This window comes from Mixophyes fleayi, chromosome 2, assembly GCF_038048845.1.
Source record: "Mixophyes fleayi isolate aMixFle1 chromosome 2, aMixFle1.hap1, whole genome shotgun sequence".
In the NCBI taxonomy this organism is placed as follows: Eukaryota; Metazoa; Chordata; class Amphibia; order Anura; family Limnodynastidae; genus Mixophyes; species Mixophyes fleayi.
Genome location: NC_134403.1, coordinates 284,601,263 through 284,607,262, shown reverse-complemented (window position 1 = coordinate 284,607,262; position 6,000 = coordinate 284,601,263).

Genomic DNA, 6,000 nt, shown 5'->3' with positions numbered 1-6,000 from the left:
AATGACTTTTTTTTGTTACATTAATGTTCAAAATTGGTTTTAAAAAAAATGTTTAAAAAAAAATAAATGGTTGTGTGTCTTATAATTTATTTTGCAGAAATGTGTAGAGGTTATTTCAGCCAATAATGGCTGGACATTTAAAACATGCCTTAATATTTATTTTACATTGTCCCTTTGCACTACATATTCATTTATTGCATCATTTATTTATGATGGTAGCAGCAACTCTGAGGCACTGTACAGAGAACACAGTCCCTGGCCCATAGTTTGAGCAACATTCTACTATTGTTAGACCAATTGGGGCTTTGACATGTGTTTAAGGTTTTACTTGCAAAGTGTTTACCATAATAGCACTATGATACACCCATTTCATTCTCCTCACACAGCATACTGGCCACGCTCCAGAATGTATACAGGAGGGTGGCAAGTAATCAAGCAGGGCATGATTCAATAAGGTCAGTTAAGCAAAAGTAAGTAAGGCAAAAACATGTTGTATTGGAGGGTGCGGTAAATCTTTAATCTGAGGTCATATTTAAATTTGAGAAAAAGCATATGGTACATCAATTTAGGATGTCAGAGTAAATCCACGCAAACATGGAAGAGAACATATAAACAGCACACAGATAGGGCCATGGTTGGGAACTGAACTCATAACCTCAGTACTGTAAGTCAGAAGTGCTAGCGATTAAACCACCATGCTGCTCAACTGTGATCTGCGTTGTATTTTTGTAAAGGTGAGTACATAACATATAAGCCGTAGATGCAGAAAAAACAACTCCAAGGAGCCTGTCCCCTCAAAATCAACACCCCCCCTCTTAGGCCATTCATAAATATAATAATAATTAATGTCAGCATGCACATAATAATGTGCATGTAACCTGTGGGGCATTATCCTTTTTGAAAGTTAAAACATTGTCAGAAAGAAAAAAATGCAACTTGCCCTAAGAAAGTTGCATTTGAGGGGGAGATACATGTAAAATATGAGGGCAGATTTGTCATTGTGGTAGAGCGTGTAGTAGATCACGTTTGAGCGACAAAGTAAAAAACATGCTAACAAGCAGGGCCGCCGAGAGGGGGGGGGGGGAGCGGGTACAGTTTACCCGGGCCCGGCCATGCCAGGGGGCCCGGGCCGGGCCCTCGCTGCTAATTATATAATTTTTTTATTTTTATTTTATTTTTCTCTCTTGCGCTATTTTTTTTTTACTTTTTTTATTTTTTTTTCCCGCGGGGGGGGTGTTTCTTGGGAGCTGGAAGAAAAAATAAAGAATAAAAAAAAAAAAATATCCTCCATTCACACTGACTGCCGGGCGTGACGTCATCAAGTCACGCCTGTCAGTCAGTGAGGAGCGCCGCAGCCAGCAGGAAGAAAGAAGACAGAAGAGGAGACAGAAGAGCAGAAAAGAAAAGAAAGAAGTTGACAAAAGGTAAGTAAAGAAACGGAGAGGCAAGGGGAGGAAAACAGAGAGGGACATTACTATAAAGAAAGGGGACAGAGAAACAGAGGAGGAAAAAAAAGTGGGCGAGAGGAACAGAGGAGGAAAAAAAGGAGAGAGCCACAGAGGAATAAAAAAAAATTGGGGAGAGAGGAACAGAGGAGGGAAAAAAAGTGGGAGAGAGGAACAGAGGAGGAAAAAAAGGAGAGAGCCACAGAGGAATAAAAAAAAATTGGGGAGAGAGGAACAGAGGAGGGAAAAAAAGTGGGAGAGAGGAACAGAGGAGGAAAGAAAAGTGGGAGAGAGGAACAGAGGAGGAAAAAAAGTGGGAGAGAGGAACAGAGGAATAAAAAAAGTGGGAGAGAGGCACAAAGTAAAAAAGAAGGGGGAAAAGCAGCATGGAGGTCGCAGTGTGAGCATAAGGGGGTACAGTGTAATTGTGATGAAGGGGCACAGTATTGTGTGTGTAATGGCACAGGGGGCTTGTTGCAATGTAGTGTGTGTGAGGTAGGTGGCGGCTAATTAATGGGCGCTATTTTGTTTGTAGAGTGATGGTGAGGCAATTTAATAGTAGGGACTATTAATTTAAGATGGGGTGGTTTGGGGGCTATTGAATCTTGGGGTGAGTTTAGGGAGAATGAGGTCTATTTATTAAATGTGACTATGAATTATTTAATGGCAGTGATGGTTGCGGGAAATAGGTATTGCTGGGGCTGTTTGCAAGAAGGGAAATAGGTTTATTTATTAAATGTGAATAGTATTATTTTAATGTTGGGGCTGGAGGAAGGCCTAATTATTAATCGTGGGTGCTATTGATTTAACGCCGGGGCTGGCTGTAATTTTCTAAATGTAGCCATTTTTTTTTCAAAATAGGTCCTTCAACATTTCTGGATCCGGACAAGCCACAACTAAAGAAACCAGCAGCCACAGGTGGAGAAAGTGAGAAGAACAGGTAGGAGAGAGCAGCACAGTGTGTGAAATGTTGTGATTCTAGTAGGGACAATACCAATTTTTGGTGAATGTTGTGCCCAATGTAAGGTGTAGGCCAAGACTGAACTGTTTGTGTACACACTGCATTGTTTCTATACTACACTGTGGTGGTAGATGTCCTGAAAGTCAGGCGTGCTTGAACATATGTGACGCTCCGGCGAATTGAGAGCCTAGTGGTTTTTATGTTAGCCACGCCCCAATGGCACGTTTGCCACGCCCCCAAATGCATGACCCACCTCCCAAAATTTCTGCACCGCCGTTTGGCTAGCCACGCGCTAGCCACGCCCCTGAATGTATGACCACACACCCAAAAATTTTTGCGCCGCCGTAAAGCGGTGCCAAAATTTTTTGGGGCTTACTTGACTATGAGGGGGGCCCCATGAATTTGTTGTACCCGGGCCCTGAATTCTTCTTGGCAGCCCTGCTAACAAGTACATGTGTGTTACATGGTAACAAACCATTACTTTCCTTATTAGATAAATACTATCCTAATACTAGCCCTTGCAAAAGCAAAACATGGGCTGGTTTGGCCAAAGTTCCTGTTGTGTGTCTTTCATTAATGAATAAAGGCCAGAAGCTGCACACAGATGCTACGGCCATGCTTGGTATTCGAACTCATGACACCATTTTTGTGAGACAGAAGTGCTAACCACTAAGGTACCTGTGTGGATCAAAATTGGCATATATTTTTGAATAATAACTAAGAGTAATATTATCTAGCACGTACATCTGTAGCACGCATACTATATTGTTGAGCTTATCACTCGTTTTTCAAAATGAATGTTTCCTTAGTGGTTAGCCAATCCACCTTCCAACAATGGAGTCATGAGTTTTATTCCTGACTCACGCCCTTTCTCTGTGTGGAGGTTGTATGTACTCTACTATGTATCGATTATGGAAGAGTATGCTATGCATTTTTTTAACGGTCGGGATAGAATTTTAAAGCAATATAATTTTTCAAAATTAATATGCATATTTACTTATGCTAGTGAATTACATGCATTTGCATCTACATGCGCTCAGTTCAACTCAAACACAAACAAACCCATTATACGATTTTTCTATAATGTAGCAGAGTAAGAAGGTGTGTGGATTTAGCTAATTAGAAACACTTCAAAGTCATTTGTTCCAGGTTCACAAAACATTTCACATAAGTGTGAAAAGGAATAATGAGGTTACAACTGTCCTGCATAAATACACACCGAACTGTGTTTTAACAGTTGTTTAAAGTTTATCTCACTGAAAAGCCATGTATTATAATTTGTACACAGGATACATATCATAATAAATTAGGACATATAACATTTCTTAATATACTGATGTGCTACTCATTGATAATAAGCTAATAAATAGCACGTTAAAGAAAATGGGCACAGTCCTCCAGCATACAGAGGTAGTTATTACTTATTCTTCTTCCCAGTGTGCAGAAAGTGGTGACATGAATAGTGTCATCGTGCTGTGTTTTGCCCTATGCTTCTGTCTGACTCGGCTTTAGGGGAATTGCCAGACTCTCCTGGGGGACTGGACGATCACCCACTATTTTGGGAGTTTCCTGGACATTCCACGAGAGTTTGTCAATTATGATTTTACAGCTATTTACTGATTTCCCAAAAATTTCCTGATCAGGATAAAATTTCTTACGAGGTGGAAAAAAACAGTAAATGGAAACACTGGCTAAGGCTACACTCAAAATTATCTGGTTAAACCCATAAGTACATCAATCATAAAATCACATGACAAATCACATAATTAATAATGTCACTATTGAAAGCTTATTACATCACTGATCACTCAATATCTAAGATTACATCAGCAATGACCTTGATCCAAAAGTGAGCTTAATAAAATATCATTCAGTAATAATAGTATATACAAATAGAAGGTGCACTAGTGGTTAGACAATGAAAGCAAATGTCTGGTTGCTATATTGCACATTTCTCTTCCTAGAGACCCTCCAAACAGATGCAAACCAGTCTCTAAGAATAGGAGACCTTGGCGAAACCATGTTGTATTGGAGGAGGAGGTAAATTTTAAAATGTGAGGTCAGATTTATAGTTGGGGAAGGGCACGTCCTAGATCAACTTTAAATGTCAGTGTACAAATAAAGTTATCAAGTATTTGTGTGCTACATGAAAAAGCAACCAGTGTTTAATTTATGCACAAAATAATAAACTAACATGAACCCCTTGCATTGTAACATGGTTTCATCCAGGTGAAAACGTACTCATTTTTTAACTTACTTTTCTTAATGAATCAGGCCTTTTGTATTTTGATTTTATTACAGGTTTTGTCCCAAAATCATGAAAGGTTGATCCAAATTTAATTAAAATGTGAAATACAGGTAAAATGAATTAAAATGTTTTTTTTAGCTGCTGAGCCTCTCCAATGTGTCACATATGCTCATAACAGTTACCTACTTGGTGTATCTTCTTTCTTTTAAATAAAAATATAATTGATTTAGACATTGCTGATGATGAGAGTGATGATAACATTGACATTTGCACCATTCAGGAAGATGACCAGTGACCACTGTTATCCAAATGCCCATGATTCATTTGTTGACATCCCTATTTATCCTCCAGTTCAACAACCAAAATGTTGGCTTTTGTGGGGGTCCAAACAAATCAAGCACTTCAGCCACAAAAGTGGCAGTCCTTGTCGCTGATGTGCTTGGTTTGCTAAACAATGCGCATCTCTTTTTCAACATGTGTTAGACCCAAGGACAATGCTATCTTGACTTGCAGCATTTACCATTGTGCCCTCTCATCATCATTTAAATGTCTACTAATACCACTGTCCCTAGTTGAGGTTGTGTGTTCACTCTCACCTTAATGTAGGATTTTGTATAACTGCCATTGTTGCATTTGTTTTCTCCAATTCAATTCAAAAAGTAATTAACCAGTCTATACGGTTCTCTAACTCCATCAGATAGTGTAAATTGTCAGCCATCACATCTCCATCTATGCATGCATTCTTTTCAAGTGTCAAATTCTGTCCTCTTAATTTCTCAGAATGTAGACTCTATTGCCAATCATAATAGAGTGATTTTGGGCTAACTTTGTGGTACTGATTCTGAATATTACGAATATAACTGAGAAAGAATTTAATATTTGACATTCTCCATCCACACAAAATAATTTGAAAGAGCTGGCTTCTCCCCCGCCTCACACACTTTATATGGTATGCTGAAATATTTTGAAGCTGCTAGCTGCTTAATTAACATGTCTTAAGGACAAGCAGTCTGTTTTGGGACTCCGCCTACCATTAGGGGATGAACTGGAAAATACACACACATTTAGAGATAGCTCTTCTTGTTAACTGGACTTTGAAGTAGACACATATACAGGATTTCTCTCTCTATTTGGAGAACGGTATTCTATATATGAGCCCTTTAATAGGGCTTTGGTGACATTCTGAGCATGAGTAAATAGTCTTAAATATGAGTCTTAAAATGTACACTGTATATTGTTAGTAGTTTAAGGGTAAATTACATTGAAAAACATAAATCAGCATGGAGTGTTGGTATCTGAATTGTGACCAGATCACATTTGGTTACTAATGATGTATGTTTTAAATT